This window comes from Canis lupus, chromosome 26 (genome assembly GCF_048164855.1).
Source record: "Canis lupus baileyi chromosome 26, mCanLup2.hap1, whole genome shotgun sequence".
Lineage (NCBI taxonomy): Eukaryota > Metazoa > Chordata > Mammalia > Carnivora > Canidae > Canis > Canis lupus.
In genome coordinates this window covers 19,295,635-19,318,010 of record NC_132863.1, presented here as the reverse complement: position 1 = coordinate 19,318,010, position 22,376 = coordinate 19,295,635, and the positions used below count along the sequence as shown (strand labels likewise).

The 22,376-nt window shown below is 46.3% G+C and overlaps 1 long non-coding RNA gene across 2 annotated transcripts; it reads left to right on the top strand.

Annotated features, from left to right (window-relative positions):
• The first annotated feature begins 239 nt into the window (after positions 1–239).
• Positions 240–22,363, top strand: LOC140618155 (uncharacterized). Of its 2 annotated transcripts, none has more exons than XR_012018362.1 (6): positions 240–430; positions 12,630–12,722; positions 19,243–19,359; positions 19,504–19,601; positions 21,509–21,689; positions 22,117–22,363. It is a non-coding gene; the product is annotated as an uncharacterized lncRNA (long non-coding RNA). The 2 variants fall into 2 exon arrangements; XR_012018361.1 differs by having other exon boundaries at positions 240–440.
• The last annotated feature ends 13 nt before the right edge of the window (positions 22,364–22,376 follow it).

Genomic DNA, 22,376 nt, shown 5'->3' with positions numbered 1-22,376 from the left:
GGCGATGTCTGCTGCTCGGATCGGTGCTGCAGGGAACACAGACACTACAGTGGAGAGATGGAAGTTAACTGTGATATGTGGGCTGGGAGAAGCGTAGGCTGGACCTCTTGTTTCATGCCTTCTTGATCAGACAGCAGGTTGGTCAAAGCAGTCAAGGCAGATGGCTGTTGAACTTATTTATAAATGTCTGTAGGAGCAGAAACTTCCTTGCAAGGACACTTTCTTCTCAGCCTGTGGGATGCTGTCAGTGCCAGGAACCTCTGGGCTCATCTTCTATGAGGATATCACACTCATAACAGAGATGTCATTTCCTCCTTCTTCCATGACAGTGTTCCCTGTCATAATGGGAACACTTGCCCTGCTGGCCTTCAGTGACCTTCAGATCCTCATGACCTCTCCTGGGATCCAGCCACTCAACAGCAAGTGGAAGGTTTAAAGATGTACATTTTTCTTTCCAGTGCTCTATTGTAGAACCAGCTTCCTATTCCAGAGTTTGACTAGGCTGGTTGCCAGTGTTTTGACCTCTGAAGGGACTTTAAACAGCATTTAAAACACTGGATATGATTTCACCTTTCTTTAGAGACCAATCCCTGCATTAGATGTGACCTTAATATGTGTGTGTGTGTGTGGCAGATTTATAAAACATTCCCCAGCAACTCACTTATCAGGAAAAAAGTGGTTTGTCTGTAATCACTCTGCTGTTGTTGTATATGAACCCCCGTCTATGCAGTAATGGTTGAAGGAAGCTGATCCCCCCCCACCCCTGTTTTAGAACTTACTATGATACAATATTTTAGCCAGTCTCTTTTACTAATGCTTGAGATCTTTGGGATAAAATTGCTTCCACCTTCAGCTACCTCACCTCTTCTTCCTTAGATGTATTAGGGTATATGGGCAAGGGGCTCATGAACCTTTGTAATCCCAGAGAAGATGAGGATTCTGGGTCCATGTGAGGTCTTTCTATGGCCTTCTGTCCATATGTTGGTTATCACTTCCCCTGCTGAAACTTGGGCTGAGGTTTGTTATAATACAGCTTGATCTTGCCTCTGCCTTTCATCCAGCTCTGTCCTTGGCTAAGAGACTGGACTTAGCATGGGAGGACCCTCATCCCTGCCAAAGCTCACCTGTGTAGGCTGGGTCCCCCTCCTCCTCTCTTCCCATCCCTCACCCCCCAAGGAAGTCCCAAGGAGTTTGTGGGCCTCCACCCTAAGCTGGCGGGACTCACAAGCAAGTTCTCACCATTTTAACTTGGACTTCAGATCCATACAAATAGCCCCAATGTCTATTACCTCCCAGATTCTTGTATAGGAGTCAGTAAGTGCTCAAGTGTAGCTGTTAATCTAGCTGGAGAAAGTATCTCCTATTTTTCCAATAGCAAGCTTTCTTAACCTACTCCCTTCCAGGAGTGCCCTCTTTCCCTGTTATTTTGAATCCCAGCCCAGATAAGGAGCCAAGGGTACAACAGCTGAGAGTGGGAGCTTGGGAATCAGACAGCAGCCCTAAGTCTGAATCCCAGTCCTATCACTGGGATTTCTATAGCCCTCTGACTCCTCTGTCCCTGTGCTTGTTGTCACTTATCCTGCTGAGACTTGGGCTGAGGTTTATTACAATGTGTGGCTTTGAGCAAGTCATTTTGCCTCTTTAGGTTTCAGTTTCCTGATCTGTAAAATGGAATAATCATGTCTGCTTCTCAGTATCATCAAGATTAAATGACACTGAGTGCTCAGCACGTGTTGCTGAATGAATGAACTAACATGTAAAATGAATGAGCTAGCTGAAGGGTGGGACTTTACCAGTTTATTTGTGAGCATTGTAATGTTAAGGTAAACACTCTGGCTAGACTTCCTGATCTTTCCTTTCTAACTACTTTTAAGTAAAACTATTTGTCTGTAAATGCATTTCTGTTCACTGTAGGTTGGTTTATCTTCATAGCAGATGGTGAACTCTCCAAGGGTGGGGACTAGATCTCCTGTCTTTCCTTCAGCTTGGCAGATGCTCAGTAAATGGTCACTAGCCATTGTGTCCTATTTGGCCAAAATGACTCCTGAATGCTGGCATGGAGAGAGCAGAGGCCAGGTCTGAGATGAGCTGTTGGAAGTATCAGCTTCTGCCCTCCCCAGCCACCTGGAAAGCTTGCTCTTATGTCCTTGATATGGAAGCAGCTTAGAGTAGCTGAGACATTAACCTACATGTGGAGTGAAGACAAGAGTGCCCAGGGACTGGGCTTAAGAATCAAACACACAGGGCAAGGGGAGAAGGACCATGGCAAAAGAAGTAGATGAAATGTTTCTATCTGATTGGTTTTAGTGCTCAAATGATGAATGTCATGGACAAGACTGTGATTTTAAAATAAGAAGATAGGTCAGTGGCAGAGTTGCATTCATGATGGAGAACAGAAGTGATGAACAGAGAATTCTCCAGGTTGAGAGGAACACCATACAACTCAGTCCCTGGAGCTGCCTTGATGTTTCTTGGTTCCCTTGAATGTAGTTACCTGGGTGGGTCTCTGTTTCTTTGCCATGGTTAAAAGACTTTGCTTTGCAGACAGAATTTAATAACAAAATGGAAGCCCTAGCCAAATTAAGCAGTAAGGCCATGCCAAAGCCAGTGCTTCTCAGACTTTAGCATGCATATGAGATCTTGCACCTGGGGTCTTGTTAAAATGCACACATCCCCATTCATTAAGTTGAGGTGGGGCTTGAGATCCTAACTTCCTAAGAGTTGTCAGTTGAGGCTGATGTTGCTGGTTGGGGGATCATGGTTTGAGAAGCAAGAGCTTAAGCAAACAACACACACACACATGCCTCAACCATCATCAATTACAAAATTTTACACAGAAGTTATTTGAGACTCCACGGATAACCACTAGTTTGTTGTCTAAACTTGTCACTTTTTCACTTAGCTCTACTATAAAGCTGAAGAAAAAACTAATGACTTAAAACAACCAACTACTTTTAATTTATTTTGGGAACGGAAATCCGGGATATGTTAAAAATTAATATAAATATTCTTTAATTTAGCATATGTTTCTTTTGTATTTTAGGACAAGAAATTCAATTAAAAAAACTATAAGAGTTTATTTAGCCTCCTGAAATTATACCTTTAAATGTCTCCTTGGGGAGGACTCATAGAGCAGTAGGGAAGAAATGGATTATTCAATAAATGGTGCTGGGACAATAGTTTTATAACTTGAGGGAAAAATCAATTTAGAGTCTCATCTTACTGTACACCGACATAAATTTCAATGGATTAAAGAACCAAATATAATACAAAAAAGACCATAAAAGCATGAAGGAATCTCTAGACGGGGAATACTTAATCAGGTTAAAAAAGTTGGAAGAAGTAATAAAAGTTACAAATTTTATTATACAACATTAAAAATTTCTGTCTCTAGTTCCTCCTGTTCCCACCCCATCATAATTAAACAAAAATCAAGATAGTAATGGAAGGTGTGCACATCATCAATATCCAGAGAGAGGGCAGTTCAATTAACTCTGTGCATTTGTTGAAACTCAGAACTGTACCCCCAACAGAGAAAACCTTCCTCTATGTAAACGAAAACACAAATTGCAAAATAGATATAAAAGAAAAAAAATAGCTGCTGAAAGCACACAGGCATTAAAATATTGGCAACACACATAAACCGAACCAAGGGTCGATATTCTTAATGTGTAAAAATAATTTTGAATTAGGTAAGCATAATATTAATATCTCAACAGGCACATGAGTGAGCAGATAAGTCATAAGAGAGGAAATTATAAATGGCTAAAATAATAAAATGCAAACTCACTCATCATTGGTATTTTAATGTCCTGCCTATCAAATTAGTCCAAAGTAAAATAAAAACAGGAGTACTTGATGTGGGCAAGAGTGTAGTGTGGTAGGCTGAGTAGTAACCTCCAAAGAGATCCATGTCCTAAGCCCTGGAGCCTTCAAATGTTATCTAATAGGGTAAAAGGGGTGTTGCAAATGTGATTAAAGTAAGGATTTTGACATTATCCTGGATTATTCAAATTGGCCTTAAGTGTAATCCCAAATGTCCTTATAAGAGGGAGGCAGAGAGGTTTGTCTGCAGAAGAGAAGTAGGAGATGTGCTGATGGAGGAAAGGGACTGGAGTAATTCAAGGCAAGGGGTCACATGCCAAGGAATGTAAGTGGCCTCCAAAAGCTGGGAAAGGCAAAGAAAATGGATTTTCCTCTAGAGCTTCCAGTGTGGCTGTCACCTAGACTTTATCCCATTCAAACTGATTTTGGACTTCTGGTCTCCAGAACTATAAGGGAACACATCTGTGTTGCTTTAAGCCCCTAAATGTGTGCTAATTTGTTGCAGTAGCAATAGGAAGCTAATGCATGCAATAAAACGGCTTTTTACATAAATTGTAAACAGGAATGTCAATAGTGCAACCTCTTTTGCAACATTTTCACAATACATGGGAAAAACTATACAAATTTTATATCTAATGATTTAGTCATTCTGGATCTAGGAACCTATTTCAAGGAGGCAATTTGGTAAAAGGCTCTTGTATGAAATGTTCATCATCTTTATAGTAGCAACAAACTGGAAACAAATTCAACAGAAAGGGAAAGACTGAATGAACTACAGACTATCTGAGGACAGATTATCATTAAAGCATAAAATCTTTATAAAGGTTTTGTGAAAATATGGGGAATGTTGTATTGCATAAATATGACATAAAAGTCAAGACATAGCATATATGCGCCATAATCTCAACTGTTAAAAATACAGAGAAAGACTGAAAGAATATAAACTAAAATATTGGCTGGATGTGGATAATGATTTTTATTCACTCGACTGTTCTATCTTTTCATATTTTCTATGAGTGGGTATTAGTTCCACACTGAAATAATTAAGATCAGTAATGGTCCCTTTAGAAATGGAGACCAAGAGCCCTGGATCTTGAGGTTGGTGTCATGGCCAAACCTTGAAGCAAGTAGGAGCCCTGAAGAGATTGTTTAGGGACAAGGCAGAAAGGAAGGGAAGAGGAGTGCAGGTGTATTAAGGGCTTGGCTGGTGGAAGTGAGGGTGGTACAGCAGTGAAGTGTGACTGCCTGTTAAGGGGGGAATTTGGCTTTGATCTGAGAAAGAGCTATGGCAACTGGTTAGCAAATTTGGGGAGTTGGAATCACTAGGTATAAAATCACTTAGATATAAAATTTTTATGGCTTTTCCTACATAATTGTGAAAATGTTACAAGAGTTCACACTATTGACATTCCTGTTTGCCATTTATGCAAAAGGCTGTTTCACTGCAAAGTTAGGTCTTGACATGCCTCACAAAATAAATCTTTTCAGAAAAAAGAGTAATCGCAGTTGGTTGTCTACTCAGCGTCCACTCCCTCTTCCATTCCCGGGAAGAACCCCGAGATTGTGCTGGTGGCCTGCCCCCCAGTCCCACTTCCCCAGTCCATGTCAGTAAAGAAAGCACATCTAAGCCCCAGCTGGGAATAGAAAGGGGGTGGGGGTAGTTCTGACTAGTCTAAGCCACTTATGGAAAGTCTGTCCTACCTCTCTTTTTTTTTTTTTTTAAAGATTTTATTTATTTATTCATGATAGTCACAGAGAGAGAGAGAGAGAGAGAGGCAGAGACACAGGCAGAGGGAGAAGCAGGCTCCATGCAGGGAGCCCGACGTGGGATTCGATCCCGAGTCTCCAGGATCGCGCCCTGGGCCAAAGGCAGGCGCCAAACCGCTGCGCCACCCAGGGATCCCTTTTTTTTTTTTTTTTTTTTTTTAAAGTGTCCTACCTCTCTTAATATATATTTCCAGAAGCCAGCTTTAAGCTCCTATAATCACAGAATTTAGAATAATGCCCAACACTCAACAGATGCTCAATAAATGTTGATGAATGAAACAAACAGCACTTGGCATTCCCCTAGCAATTGTTATTGGTCCAGGAATGGATACATGACCTAGCTCCGTCGAATGAGGCTGAAGAGAAGGACTTTTAAGGTTAAATGAAAGGTTCTTTGTGTTTTCCACTACTTTGAACAAAGAAGTGCACTGCCCCTGTTCCTGCTGGGCACCATTTTGCCGCCTCGAGAGGCTAGCCCGAGAACAAAGCCCCACAGAGGAGGACAGAGCTGAGAGAATCTCTGCGAGAAGGAGCCAGAGCTTCCCCTAGCTCTGTACTTCCAGTTATGTGAGGTGGTACTACTTGTTTAGGACCCTTTGTGTTGGCATTTATAATGTGTGTGAGAGTCCGAGGAGGGATCCCTGGGTGGCTCAGCAGTTGAGCATCTGCCTTTGGCCCAGGGCGTGATCCTGGAGTCCCGGGATCGAGTCCCATGTTGGGCTCCCTGCATGGAGCCTGCTTCTCCCTCTGCCTGTGTCTCTGCCCACCCCCCTGTGTCTCTCATGAATGAATAAATAAAATCTTTTAAAAAAAAGAGTCTAAGGATATTTTGATGGGAAAACTTTAAGATATTTAGAATGTCCAGAATTCCAATTACTGAGGGCTTACCCTGGGTCAGACTCCTTGCTAAAGTTATGCAAGTAGTTCACAACCAGGTAAGGATTTGTATCCAGTGAAGCTGCTGGCTGGTCACTAGATTGACAGGATGGGACAGGCTGTTATCTTTGTGGTCTCAGGAAGGGTAAATGAATGGCTGTGTTACTGGGCTAAATATATGGCAAGTAGAAACCTATTGTTGGAGTTAGAGTGTGCCTCAAGTAGGATGGGGTACTTATGCTGCAATAACAAACAACTCCAACAATAAAGGCTTATTGACTGCTATGCTACATGTCTATCATAGTTTGGGTTCAGGGGGAGGATCTCTGCTCCATACAGCTGTCAGGGACCCAGGTTATCGGAGCAGCCACAGTCTTAAGTGTTGTTGGTCTTTTGGAGAAAAAGAAAGTGTGTCACCTAGGTAATTGAAAGCTTCAACTCACAAGTGGTATGTAGAGCCAGCTTTGTGGGCATGTAGGCTGTGTATAGGAGTCTAGGGTCAAAGGGCTCCATGCCTGTTTTATTTTTATTTCTTGTTTGTTTATTTATTTAGAGGAGGGGGAGAGAGAGAGAGGGAGAGAGAAAGAGAGAGAATGAGAGGTGGGGAGGGGCAGAGGGAGATGGAGAGGATCTCAAGCAGACTCCACACTGAGTGTGGGGCCTGATGGGGGGCTTGATCTCACCACTCAGATCAGGACTGGAGCTGAAATCAAGAGTCAGATGCTCAATGTACTAAGCCACCCAGGTACCCATTCATGCTTGTTTTAATGCTCTACTGTTGCCATCTTGAAATTCTTAATAATTTAAAAACCAGGGACACACATGTTTATTTTGCACTGGGCCCTATAAATTATGTAGCCAGCCCTAGTGATATGTGTCACTTATATTTATACCTCATTGGCCAGAACTGATCACATGTCCCACCTGGACAAGAGGGCAGAGAAGTGCCCTCATTCTATTTTGAGCCAGAAAGAGGGAAGAGCCAGAACATTTAATGACCAGCATGGAAGAGGACTACAGAGTACCTATCCTAAGTCTTTTGTTTTGTGAAACTGAGGGAAAACTGCTTCTTTGTATGCAGAGCTCTAGGCTGGTAGAAGAATTTATTTGCATAAGGGTCTCAAGATCTTTCATGAGGAAAAGAACAAAGATTTCAGTGTCTGCTCCTGGAAATTCAAAGTTATGGATATCTGTGGGGGTGGACCAAGTGGGGGGAAGAGCAATGAGGTTCCAGAATTGAAATTCACTAAGCTGAGAATGGGACTCAGTATGAAGATTGAGGAGTTGGCGAGGGAAAACTTGTTCTGCCCAGTGTGTGTGGAGCTGGGAACCCTCTATAATGATCAACTCTGGGAGCTGGTGAGTGAGCATGGACTGGAAACTAAGATGGCTCAGCCTTGGATCCCAAACATGAGGCCTTCACTGCATCTGGGCTGGGGAAGTCCGTCAGCCATGGACAAAGATGCAAAGGCCCCGTCTTGGACACTGACAAAAAATGAGAAGTTATAGTCCTAGAAATTGGTGGGACTCCAGTTCTCTCCATCATCTGGAGGCAAGAATGAACCCTCTTCAAACTGATTCAGGCTCCAGGTTCCTTAGAAAATTTGCAAGGGGGAGCCTGGTTGAAACAGAGAGATGTTGGGCTTCTACTAATAGGACCTGTATGATTAAGACAATATGAAAGAAAGTGCTCTGGGCTGTCCGGGTGGCTCAGCGGTTTAGCGCTGCCTTCAGCCCAGGGCGTGATCCTGGAGACCCAGGATTGAGTCCCACGTCGGGCTCCTTGCATGGAGCCTGCTTCTCCCTCTGCCGGTGTCTCTGCCTCTCTCTCTCTCTCTCTGTCTCTCTCTCTGTGTGTCTCTCATGAATAAATAAATAAAATCTTTATTAAAAAAAAAAAAGGCAGTGCTCTATATCATATGCTGAATTGGAGAAGCAGCTCATATGGTTACCCTTCAGCTTAGCCAGAAGAGCCATGTCCATGTAAAGCTATCTGAGAGCTCTCTCAACTTGGGAGGCTCATCTCTCCCAGTGCTTGGGGCAGCCAAGCTGAATACTCATGGGACCACAGAGCAAGTTCAGTAAACTCTTCTGTGGAGCAGCTGCTGTGGGGAGTACAGGTTCCTGAGACCCTGGTTCAGTCAGAGGGTGGAGGATGGGAGAAGTTGTGTTCCAGAAGATCTCCTTGGATTCATGGCATATCCACAGCCATGTGAAAGAGGCCCATGGGACCAGTTGTGCTCTTCACTTGTTTGCCTCAAAGTCAACCAACAACTGACATGGTACAAAAGATTGGCCCTCTTATCTCAAGGTATGTCTGCTTGGTGGTGCCATTCATGCCCAGAGCTCTCTGCTAGACTCCAGCTGAGATCACATGCTTGCTTGGCTCTGTGCTCTGCACTATTTTCTTCTCTCGTTCCCATTCTCCTGATGCCCCTCCCCCATTAGATTAGTACACCCAAACTCCATCTCAGATGCTTTTCCTAGGGAGCATGCTCATTCTGCTTGCATGCTTGAAGAGGTGTTTGGTGAAGAAAGGACAAAAGCTCCTGGACAGTGGGATGGGGAAGATGGAGGAGGAAGGCACAGATCTCTTTCTTCATGGATGGAAAAAAGCTTCCCAAAGACTGGGGAGTGAACGTCCCTGAAAGGTTCTCTGTACAAGTCCCAGGGGACTGCAGGAAACGACTCACGATTTGAGGAGCCAAAGTCAGCTCTCAAAGAAGGCATGTGGGCTAAGCTCTGAACTGGGACTATGTCCTGATACAAGTCAGCATGGTTTGAAAACACATCCAGTCACAGGTTTTATTTTTCTTGCCTTCTCTTTGTCCTACTTCCCTTCTCTCTCTTCCCCAATTCATTCCTCACCTCTAGAACTTTAGGTGTGGCAGGGGTTCCATGAAGGGACAAGTCCCTGAGGGTATTCTTGCTTAGTGAAACTGCACTGGGCACTGACTTTGACCTGTGACCTCTCAGCTTGACTCAGCTAGATGAGACAGTAAGCACAGCTGTGCTTGCAAAAACTCCCCCCTTGACCAGAAGTGTCCTGCATGACCCCGGTTCCCTATGGCTCTGTCCATCCCTCAGTCTTGTCCCTGTTCTCTTAGTTTGTCTTTCTCTGGAATCTCCTGGTCTAGCCTTTTGGATTTCTGGAATTCTGGTTTATCTTTACAGAGATCCTGATACCAGTCTTGTTGTGCCTATATTTCTTTTCTGCTTAAAATCATTCACTGGCGTCCCACACCCTTTAAGGTCTTCTGCATGGCTTGCAACACTTTGCTTGGTCTACCTTTCTCCACCTTTGCAGCCAATCCCCCCCAACCCTGTGCACCTCCTGCCTTGGCTCTGGATATCAGATAGCTCTGTTTCTCAAATGACTGTCTATCCATCTGTGCCCTTGCTTCTACTGCTCCCTCCCCTTAGATAGCCTCTCTCCCTAATTGACCTTCCAAGAGTGATATAAGCTGCTTTCCCTCTCTGAACTTTTCCTTGTCATCCTGGAGGCAACTGCCCACCCCCCTGCTTTGGGCCCTTTCCTGCCTATCTTCCCCCTACATCATTCAGTCCTGACTTTTAACTGGTAACAGCACCATTGTATTGCACCTCTAGGCTACATCATTGGACTATAAGCATTTGGGGGGCAGGGCTGTGTCCCCTACCTCTTTGAATATCAGGTGTGTTGTACAGGATCTGGCACAAAGCGCCTGGGAGGGATACAGTATCCTGGACTCACCATCCATGTCAATTTCCTTCTAGTGCTCTTTTTATACAGAAGGGCTGAAAAATCAAAATCCACATTTGTCAGACTCCCATGAAGCTAGGGTTCTGAACGAGATTAAAACAGAGGCCAACTTTCTGCTGCTTCCATTGGTTCTTCTGGATAGAAAGCTTTGGCTGTTTATGATGCTGGGGTTTTCTGCAGTATATTCCAGTGGCTAGCCACTAATTTCATGGGTGTTGAGAGGCAGAGTTCAAGGCATCCATGTTTTGTTGGTGGAGGTCTAGAGAGCATGCCCTTACTCTAGAACAAGCATATACAGGGGGCTTGTGACCCCTGATATCAGTGAGGTCTTGTGTTCCTATGAGTGTAGCATAGAAAGCAGCTCCTCTGCTGAGCTAGTTTAGCAACGTTGTTTTGAGTGTCATGTTTCCTTCAGTCCTCCCACAAGTTTTCTAAGTACCTAGTTTCTTTCATTAAATCCATTTTTGCTTAATACAGTTCAAGGAGTTTCATTTTCCTGCACCTGCCCCCTGATTAATACAGTAGGTTTGCAAAAGATTGGAAGATCAAATGGTTCTCATCTAATAAGTAGGCTAGAGAAGGATTGGACCATTGCTTTTAATATTTGTATAATATATAGATCTATTCATATTCAGTATAAATAATAATAATAAGCAGTATTGACTGCTTTCTCTAACTTTCCCCATGTCACTTCCCCACTTCCCAGTGCTTACTAGAATCATTTTCCTATCAACTACTTGCTCCAGAATCCTTGTCTTAAGGGATCTTGGATACCCTCAGATCTTTGCATCTGAGGCGCTGTCCTTTTATGCTGCTGCCAACTGAGATCCTTGCTTTCAATCCCAAGGTCGGCTCCAAAAACCAGATTAGTTTTGTTAAAGTCTCAAATGCCAAATAAGGTGCTCTTGCTTACATCCCATGAAAGAGAATAAATATCTGGTCCTTTTGTCAAACTACAAATTCTTCAGAAAATGGAATAATCACCTTGAATCTACTGTTTGGGTTTATCAACTTTTCAAACATAAGATTTATTTAAAAGAGTCCTGCCTGCATTTGGACAGTCCTAAAAACCTCCTGAAAACAAGCACAGTGCCTATGATCTCTCTGTCTTCACAGAGCAATGATGTGTGGGGTGGGGGCCCCAGGGGACACAGAAGGATGATAGTGGCACACAGCCTGGACCTCCTTCAGCATGCAGCCCCAGGCAGTAAAAAAAAAAAATCTCCAGAGAAACGATAAGGAGATTTAAAAATAAAAGCCAGCAGAGCAGCCTGCAGCATCCCACTTACTGGCACTTCGTCCTCCCCACCCCTGGCTCTCAGCACATGGCAGGACCCAAGGCTCAGTCCCCAGGGCCCTGCCTCCTCAGGCACCTTGGGCCCAAGGGCTCTGCCCCAAGGTCCAGTCTGGCCAAGAGTGGTCAGCAGAGCAGAGAGAATCAGAATGACCCACATACTCAGAGATAAGGCCACAGTTTGTTGATTTAGGGGCTTGGTTATTCTCTAAATAAACTTTCCTTCTTTAAAAATTTCTCTTTCAACTAGGGTTGAGTGTTTCCTTGTTACTTTCCCAGGGGAGAAGCTTGTGTTTTGCTTTTCATAAATTTTTCTAGAAACTGTTCCCACACTCACACCCACCAGATACCAAACCCCTCTGACCCTTCTTAGATTGGCCATGAAGGGTGGGTGCTTGGGCTGTGGTGGAAGTCACACATTCTCTTGGAGTCCCCTGGGATTCAGTGGGGGTGAGGGAAGGAGGGGTTTCTGGGACAAGTACAGGAAACCTGGAAGGTTGAAGATGGGCAATGCTCTGCGGCCATGTAGGGACAGGCAACACAGCTCAAAGAGGGGCCATTACTCTGTCTCCATTTTAAAGATAAGGAAACTGAGGCTTTTTGTGTGTGTGTGTGTGTGTGTGTGTGTGTGTGTGTGTGATGACTTATCCAAGACTGTGGTACAACCAAGAGAGAAATGTAAAGTCCAGTCCAAGGACTCAGGCCCATACCTCTCTGCCTCCAACTGACCATGCAAGTTTGCTATTGTGTCAATTAGCTACTGCACATAACAAACCACCCCAAAACTGAGTGGTTTAAAACAACACCATGTACTTAGTTCATGATCTCTATGAGTTGCTAATTCTGGTCAGGCTTAGCTGGGCAACTCTGTTGATCTTGCTTAACTTACCTGTGAGTCTGCAGTCAGCTGAGGTTTGGTGGCCTCGCTCACGTGACTGGTGATTGGCTGGCTGTTGGCTGGCATGATGACGGGGTAACTGAACTCCATTGTCTCTCTTCCTCTAGAAGGCTAGCCCAGGCTTGCTCACAGGTTGGTGGCTATACTTTTCCTGAGGGCAGCAAGAGGAATAATCACACCGCACAGCCCTTTTCAAGTCACTGCTTACATCACTTTTGTCTCACTAGTCAGAGCAAGGCACGTAGCCAAACTCAGATGCCAGGGGTGGAGGAAGACCTCACTTCTTGGTGGCAGGAGCAGCAAAGTCACTTTGTAAGAGAGTAAGTACAGGGAAGGGAGAAACTTCCATTCATTTTTGCAATCGACCATGGTGACAAATAGTGTGGTGGCCCACCAGACCATGCGAGGGGAGGGAATAGAGTGCAAGTGTACCCCCAGTTCAATCCCCAGGATCCTGTTACTGCCTTGTGCTGCTCTTCATGCCACGTCTTGGGTTAACCCATCTGCCCATTTACCTTCAGTCCCTGGTAGAGAGCAAAGAACCTTGCATGGTTGGATGATGGTACACAGGAGAGGGAAGTTTTGGTGTGTGGGAAAGGATGGGGAGGAAAGAAGCTCTGAGTGCTGCCTGGCGTCCAGCAGAGCGCACTGCTGTGGGCTGGCTGTAAGTGGTGGTGATAATGCTGAGAATGGTCCACGATTCATATTCCACCAGACATTCCTCCTGGGCCCCACTTTCAACAATACTTCCACCCCTCTTTGATTCCTTCTCAACTAGTTCCCAGGACTCTCCAGTTGTGGAGGAACCTGGTGATCCCACCTTTTAACTTCTTTTTTTTTTAATCACTGAGCCATCACATATCAAATATACTACCCCTCTCAAGGGCATTTGAAATATAAATAAACCTGGATGAGACAGAACTTACAAGCAGAGTGAGACTCTTTGGAATGATGGGAAATTAGACAACATGGGTGGCCAAGGAGGATGCAGGTAATTTGGGGCAAGTAGGTCGGGGGGTGGGGGTGGTGGCATTCTGTGAGATCTCCCATATTATCAGAAAGCTTTCCCTATATTTCTTGGCATGCTCAATCTGGGACATTAAGAGGTCCTAGAATAGGGTCCTCAATCCAGAAATGCATAGAGCCCTGAAATCTGAACTTGAGAGTTGGAAGGAACCTCAGAGCACAACATGAGACCCTGCCCCTTGTATGGGGTGCTTTAGGCCAAGAGGGATGAGGTGGGAAAAGGACTTGGCAAAGGTACCTGAAGAGGATATTTGCCAATATTAACAATATTGAACATTAGCAAAATGCACAGCCAATATTAGGATTCTGATCTTGTGACACAATGCGACTGGCATTTATTGAGTACCACGTGTCACTAATTCCTACAATAACTCTGCAGTGGATATTATAGGTGCCCAGGCCACAGGACCCACCCCCCAGAAGCTGCAGGCATTGGCTACTGAGAACTCACCCCCCGGGATCTTCTCCAGGAGACTAATCTTGGCTGATGGGAGCTGCTCTGTGGAAGAAGCATGGGAGAGTATGAGCACACTTGAGGGCATTCTTTGGTCAATGCCTTACTGATTTGGGAGTATAATAGCTCAGCCTCCTTGCCTCTGGGAGGGATAACTCTGTGATGCCATTCATGCTCCAGAGCTCCACGTGGGGTCTGGCCAAAGCTAAGTTCCAACTGAGACCACATCCCAGCTCAGCTCTCTCCCCTGCCCTATCCTGCATCCCTTACTTACTCTCACCTGAGAGCCCCTCCCTCCATGCAATAACCCATGTACACCCTGTCTCAGGCTCTGCTTCTGGGAAACCTGACCCAAGATGAATCCTGCAGAATACTAGCTTGAAGTCACACAGCTTGTGAGCCATGTGGTCAGAACCGGACCTCAGCTCTTCTGACCTCCCCTTCACTCCATCTCTGGGTAAAGGGCCTTGTGGGGGCTGAGTAATATTTTGAGTATTTGTTACTCCAGAGCTCACCATATGGGAACCATTAAATGTCTACATTCCTAGTGGGATCTTAGGTTCCTGCTAACCCTCCTGCCTCTCTGAGGGCTCTCAGGGGCAATGGCTCAGGTCCCCCTGGGTGGGAGTGTTCCTTGCAGAGTGGCTAGCAGGCCCTGTGACTGTAGGGATCCAGGAGGCTGGTGGTGCTGAGGACTCCTGAAGATCAGGTTCCTAGGTAAAGGGCATATGGGTCAGGATCTGGCCTATTGAGGTCTGTTCCCCTATCCAGCATCTATCCTGCCATCCTGGGTGTGAGCACAGCAGGAGAAGCTGGTTCTGAGTTCACAGATTCCTAAGACCTCATGATGCTGGGTAGGCTGAACACTTCATATACTTTATCCTGTTTGGTACTCATACCATTTTGCAGATGAGGAAACAGGCTCTGAGAGGGAAGGTGCCTTGGTCAGGGTTGCCCAGCTGGCAAGTGGCTCAGCAGAGACTCAAGTACCTGAATTCCTGTGTGAAGCATAGATGCCATCTGCCCCAGTTTTTGCAAGCCCCACTGTGATGGCCCTTTATTCCTGGTGGTCTTTTCTGGAGAGCCCTGCTGCCCTCATGCTGAAGGACTGACTGGCTGATGCGGGCAAGCCTCTGAATATCCAGTGGGGAGACTGGGTTGCATGTTCCCCAGACATGCTTTTGGAAAGTGCTGTCCTTAGCCCTGGGCAGTTGGGGCCTCTGACCTTTCAGTGCTGCAGAGCAGAGCTTTTCAAACTATCTGTGGTGAGGGACCAGATTTTGAATTGCCCAGTCTGCTGTGGATCAATGCTTTTGTAAAAGACGATAAAAATGAATTATTAGGGAGATGAAATATAAAAGGAAAATGCACAGAACAAAGCATCAGTTTTTGTTTAATTAAATTCAAAAAACAAAATTAGGTGGTCAGATTGCTAGGAAGCTCCAAAATGCTTGCTCAGCTGCTACACTCACCTAGTCATGGGCCCGTAACAAGGAGCCCCTGGGCTGGCACTGCTCTGTGGTCCCCATTTTGGTCAGTCTGGCTTTAGAGGACCTTGGCATTCCTCCCTTGCCCTGTGCCAAGGAGACTTGTCCACCAAGAGTTCATGACACCCTATTACCTCCCTTACTTCCAGGCCACACCCAGGGTAAGCTGGACTTTGGAATTCCCAATTTAAATGATTTCATCCTGCTTCTGTGCCCTGTGTGGGCATCTTCTCTGGGTCTGTCCTCTCAAGGTTTGCCAGTGCCATTGACAAGCTTCCCTGGGGAGGCAGGCGTCTGGACAGAGCTTGGACTTAAAGGCTCAGTTGTCCACACACGAGCAGGCAAGGCCCTGTGTGATACAGGGCTGGTGCGAGAAGGACATGGGCTGTATGTCGGGGGCCTCCTTTGCCCTTTTGTCTCACCCCCTCAAATGTCAGGGGAGACCCGCCTCTAGACTGATGGTGTTTTCTGCCAAGTTGTGAGTGATAGGAAGTGGAGGGGGTGCCGAGTACCAGGGCTCTGCCAATCGTTGCAGCCCACTAGAAGTAGCTCTCCGTGCCCTGGTCACTTCCCCCTTGTGGCACTGAGCCCAGCCCTTCTGGCCTGTCATGTCTCTGCTTCTCCAGCCCTCATGTAGCTTGTTCCCTCTCTCATGTAGCTGGGGCCCTTTAGTTGGGACCCTGGTTGCTGTTCTGTTTGGTGTTTCAGGGGCTGACCCAGTAGTCTGAGGCCCCTGGAGGCCAGGACAGTCTCTCCCATGTCCCTCCAGCTCTGGGACCAAATGCACAGTCTTACGCATGGAAGTTCTTTCATTGCCTTGACTCCAGTTCTGAACTAGAAGAGTCCCCACAGCATCCTAGGATCTGAGTATCGGGTGTGTGTGTATCCACTTACTCCACAGAGCAGATGCTCTCCGAGGGCAGAGACCATAAGGATCCCTGGGACCTACGGGCCTTGCCAAGGGTTTGGCCCGCTGCTTTCTTTAGCAGTAATTCCAATTGGATTTTCAAGTTTCAGGAATGCTTGAAGTTGGCCTGGTGGGGTACGTGCACACACATACATACACACACACCTGGTACATACTTATCCACACACATACTAACTGTCATGCTTATTCACACTCACAAATACACACATTTGTGTGCACAGCTGTACACATACACAAACACACACAACTGCAACTGTGTCTGTGCTACCCCTTTGTCTAGTTGGCTCAGATGGGGCTCCATGGATGGTGAACCCAGGGCTCTTGGACACCGTCGTGCCAGCTGAGGGGTTGAAGGGCTGCTGTAACTTCCGGGGGCCGTTTGCTGGCTTTCTTGACAGCATGAGCTAAGTTCATTTCTCACGGCTATAAGCCAAACCAGACAGCCTGGCCTTTCAGGACACAATAGCTGAATGAATGCCAGGGCATGGCTGGTTTCTCTGTCCTCAGGCGTGGGCTGGAAGCTTGGGCTATCTTTGGGGTTGGGTGCTGGAAGATGCAGGGGACCCCCAGGGCCACCATCTCTGAGCCTCACCCCGATCTCCCACATGTCCGCACCAGCATGAGCAAGTGCAGTGTTCTAGGGCGGGGGAGACCTGGAAAACTCTGTCTTTGGCTGCCTTAGGCAGCAATAGAGACCAGAAGCAAGACTTTTCTCACGTTTTTGGGAAGGTTCAAATTGATAATGGATGCAAATGTGCTTCGCACACTGTAAAGTGCCGTGTGTCATGAGAGGGGATATTCATTTTTAAGGCCACAGTTGAGTATTTGTTGTCTACTCAGAGTGGTGAACCTTCATTTAGGGCCTTTTAAGGCCAGCCAGGGGCAACTCTTGGACAGTCAGCAAGATGCTGGGCACCCATTCCCAAGCTTGGCTGTTTGTGTGGTCTTCAAGGAAAATGAGAGCCAAGGAAAGAATAGGGGAAAGTCTCCCTGTATGGTTGCAGTCAGGGCTGTAGATGCCAGTGGTCGGGTGGGGAAGAAACAGTCCCCTCCTAGGCCAGTGTGCCTCCCACAGACCCTCGGAGCAGAACGACACTTAGAGAACCAGCAGTGATTGCACTTAGACAGTAGTTATGGGTTATGATTATGGTCATAATTGAAGCTGGCAATCAAATTCATGGGATGCAATCAATTGCCTTTGTTTACTATGGTTACTTAGTATAATGGTCAAATTTTTGTGTCGACTTGGCTGGGCCACGGAGCTCAGATATTTGGTCAAACATTCTGAATGTTTCTGTGAAGGTGTTTTTTTGGATGAGATTACCATTTAAATCAGTGGAATTTGAGGAAAGCACATTGCCCTCCATGTGGGTGGGCCTCATCCAATCACTTGAAGGCCTTAATAGAACAAAGACTGACCTTTGCTGAGCAAGAAGGAATTCTGTTAGCAGACTGCCTTTGGAGTTGAACTGTAACTCTTCCCTGAGTCTCCAGCCTGTCAGCCTCCCCCATCAGATTTTGGACTCATCATTCCTCCACAATCACATGAGCCAATTCCTTAAAATAAATCTCTCTCTATTATGTATACACACATCCTGTTGGTTCTGTTTCTCTGGAGAACCTTGACCAATACACTTATCTTTATAGAAGGGTAGAAGAATGGAGACACAGGATACCCAAGATCTCCATATCAGGAGAGCCAGCAGCTCCCCAAGTCCACAGCTTCTTTGGGTCTCTTTGGTCACATGGGGTATGTATGGCTGCCACAGTGGGAGCTGAGGTGCTTGCAGGTCACCTTGACACAGAAACCACAGCTTTTGCTCCTTACCAGCTTTTCATACTGTGTGGGTCAGGTAGGCCCAAGGCCTGCAAGCCAACATATGATGTTTCAAATTTATTCTGTTGTTCCAGGAAACAAGGGGGTGAGAAGAAGGAGGCCAAGGTCATTTCTAAGCAGGTCCAGATCTGATGGTAACCCTTTACACACAAGGATGTGATCCCTGTTGCTAACAGTTCTTCTTGTTCCCCAGCATCTGCTTATTATGATTCATGGGTGAAAGCAGAACCCAGAGGAAGACAAAGGAGTCAGCGTTTAGCTTTTGATACTCAGTAGGAGCTTTGAAGCCCCTTCGGAACAGGAATTATAGAAAGCAAGGATTTGGGCTTGTGAGGGCTGGGCTTTGTTTGACATGAAAGGGTTTTCTAAATTCCCCCCAAGTTTTTCTTTAAGTACTAGGAAGGCTCAGTGGTGTCCCACTCCAAGTCATAGTGTGGGACATGCAGGTTACATCATATGGTAGCGAAGGCAGGGGAAGAACCCTTTCTGGGCAGGGAAAGGGGAACTGAAGAATTCAGACCTGCTCCCTGGGTTTTCTCTTGGTCAAAACCCTGAGACTGAGGGCCATATAATCCTGATGGGACAGGTTTGGAAACTCCAGAGCTGGTGGGAGTACGTTGCTGTCCCCTGGGAGAGGAGGGAGAGCCCTCCTTGGAGAGTGGCCTTTACCACCAGAGAGAGTCATGATAAAGTAGAAATAATGGGGAGGCTCAGTTGTGCTGAACGGCCCTGAAATTTCCCTGCCAGCCCTGTTCCAGCCTCCCATGGGCCCTGTAGGGCTTGGATGAGATCCAGAAACATGCCTGTGGCCCCTAGAGAGTGGCAGGGAGGGGACTGAGAGGCAACATGCCAATCAGGGCATCACTGTGATGGTAGGCAAGGGGACTCCCTGACATTATCCCTGACAGGAGCTGAGGAGGGAGGGGTGCAGTGTAAGGGACCAGGTTGAGAGAATGGCTGAACATGTTCCAAGGGACTGTGGCCCCTTGACTGCTCAGATGGCTCCTTACCCCCTAGTTGCAGGGCCTGGCTCAGGCCAGGAGGGGCTGAGATTGAGCTCAGTAGCCAGGTCTCACTCATTGGTCTGGCTTCTCTTATTTCCATCCAGATGACCTCTCCTCACCACACTAATTTCCAGTAAGCCACTGGGGTCAGGACTAGTTCCCAGTATTGGATGATGTGGAGAGCAGCCTGAGAGCCTTTCAGTTCTTTCTTCAGCACCAAGGCAAGTTAATGGGCAACATTTGGCCATTGGTCACTGGAGGGCCAGCTGGAGAGTAGGCGGCCCCAGCGCTGTCATGAGAGGTCCCAATATCACTCCCCTTTTCCTCTCTGACCAAAATAATAATTTATTTCTTCTCTGCCTTAGACCTGGGAGTGGAGAACACTGCTGAGGTAGTGGACAGATGACCCACGAAGTCCCCAAGACTCGAGTCTGATGAAGAGAACAAAACATCCCGGCATTATGTAAGAGAACTCTACGGCTGCCCCAAGTGGGAGCCCCTTGACATCCACATCCATCTTGTCTTCCCTGGAGCATGGTGAAATGAAGGGGGCTCTAGGCCCCCAGGGCTCTTTCCCAGCTTTGAATTCCTCCACAGCCATGGTTGTGGAGGTGTGGTATGTGTCAATGTTCCCTGCCACTATAGAGCCCCTTGTGCCTATTTCCTCTCCTGGCTGGGTGAACAAGACCAGGAAGACCACAGTACAAGGCCAGTAGAGGGGAAAGGAGATCCCAGGGCTCAGTGTTATACACTTTGAGTGGACATCTAGGGGCTTTGTCTATACACACAGGAGGAAGTTTCCCTTGGGTTGGGCTCCCCTGGAAAGAGACCGGAGGCAAGGATTAGGGTGTGAATAATTTATTTGGGAGGTAAAGGAAACTCTGATAGGAAAAGGAAGATAGCCAATGAAGAATATGCCACTGAATCAGTTCCCAATCGGGCAATCACAGCTCAGTCCCCCTGGAGAATTCTGGGAGATGGTGCACTTTGGAGCCTTCTCACCTGAGTGAGGAGGGAGCTGGGCTATTTGTCTACCACTCTTGTCCATTATGCATAGAGGGCTGCTGCTGGGATAATTCAAGCATTTCAGATTGTTCCTAGGTGTGGGCTGAGTGGGCTCCCACAGTCAGAAAAGCCCACAGTCAATGAGTGGCAGATGTTCCTGAGGAGCACCTTTCAACGTGGAGAAGTGACTATGAAAGAGGCATGAGCGGGGATGGACAGATAGCTCCATTGCTCAAGCTCATCCTTCAGCATGCTATCCCTTTCTGTGACTTGTTCCTCCATTCTCTCAGTCCCTCTATGTCTGGACCTCACTCCCCTTAGGGATCTTTCTCCTCCCCCACTCCCAGTCACCAATCACCTTCTCTGGTCCTCCCTGGGTTTTCCCCCACCAACTCTCTGGGTCCCTCCTCTCCTGCTTTCATGGCAGAGCCTAGACCCAGGAGGCCTGCGCCTCAGACCATAGCCAATCTTCTTTATGAACAAGTTCTTTCCTACCCAGACTGATTTAGACTGCTCATCCACCTTTCATGGCTCCCTATTTTCTTCAGGACAGAACTTACTTCTCTTATTCTGGCACTTTCATCTTAAGTCTAACTTCTCTCTTTAGATTTATTTTCAGAACTCATTTATATCCTATTTCAAATGGTGTGTCCTGAGCCTTAAATTTGTAGTTAGCTGACTGTGTTTTTCCACATCCCACCAGAGATAACCTTTCCTTCCTTCTCTACCTAAACAATACTCCATTCTTCAGAGGCCTATGGAATCAGAAATCACAGGAGCCCACACTAAGTCCTCACTTACCTCACTTACACAGGTAAAGGCAGAACCCAAGAGAAGGTGAGGTAGAGGGAGAGAGAGAGAGGGAGAGAGAGAACACATCAAAGACAAATGAGCACTTCACTGAGATGCATAGATTTCCCCGGGGCCTGCCGGTCAGCCTTGTCTGGCTGGACACATCAACATGATAGCAGAGAGCCTCAGCCAGATTAGAAAACAAACTTTTCATTAGAGAGCACCATTCTGGTCATTGTCCTATAAGCAAAAATGAAGCTGGAAATTAGAGGGATGCAACAAAGTAGGCAATTTTTGAAAGACGACCAATAATCCCTATTTGACTCCACATCGAGATGAACTATTAATGCTACTAAATTGTACACTTAAAAATGGTACATTTTATGCTAGGTATATTTTTACCACAATTAAGGGATGCAAAAAAGGAAAAGAAAAATAAAGAAAAGAAAGGAAATACCCATTTACTGAAATCCCCACCCCTAACAATTTAGAATAATGTACTTGTTGGGGGTTTGAAGAGTAGGTGGTTGAAGGGGAGAATTTCTGGGTGACGTTGATAAATATTCTTTACAGTTTTTCAAGACCCAGTGTGCTGGCACAAATCCGTAAACTGGATCAGACAGAAGGCAATTTCTGGAAGAGAGAAATAAGCATCTGGACAATTTTTATAAACACCCCCTTGGCACCAGGATGGTGTGCTTGCTGCTGACGTGTTTTGGCCAGTACATGACCAGTCTAAAGAGAAGCATTCTGGGTATGAAGGCCAGGCTTGTCCTGAGTCCCACTGAGTAGGGGAGGAGGGGAAAAACTTTCTTGCTTCCTACAAATCCTGAAGCAAGGGAATGATCAGTTTGGTTGACAGAGAAAGACTGGAGGGGGTACAATGTTGCAGGGATGGTCCAACTTTCTCCTGGTGAGAGGAAACAGTCTCAGGTCCTCCCAGTTGGAGGAAGGGATGCAGTCCTCCCTAGCACAGCATCCTGTCTGTAGCTGGAAGCCCTGGCCCTTCTTATACGAGGCTTTAAGAGCAAACATGGCACCTACTTTTAGGAAGCCTGGGGTCTGATGGGGAAAACTGTTGCTGTCCTCAGGGACCTCAGAAGTAGAAATGTGGTTGGAAATATCATTCTGGATAGGAGCTTCAGGGGGGAAACCAGGAATTGCTTGCTTTTCCAAAACAGTTTCCAGGCCGCTTCTGTCTGTACGGGGACCTTTCCTGTCTCCAGCGATCTGAGGGGAAGCAAGACATTGGAATCCATTCCTCAGCTAAGGCCTTCCTGTTCTTATAGGTCAAAATAAAAGGGACTCAACCCCCTGGTGTCATGGCCTCTGATGGCCCAAAGCATGTTTTTTGTGATTTCTGTGGTCCTTCGAGGGCCATCTTCTTCATGGTCCTTTTGGTTCTAGTTTCTGCATCCAAAAATCAAATATCTACTCTGTT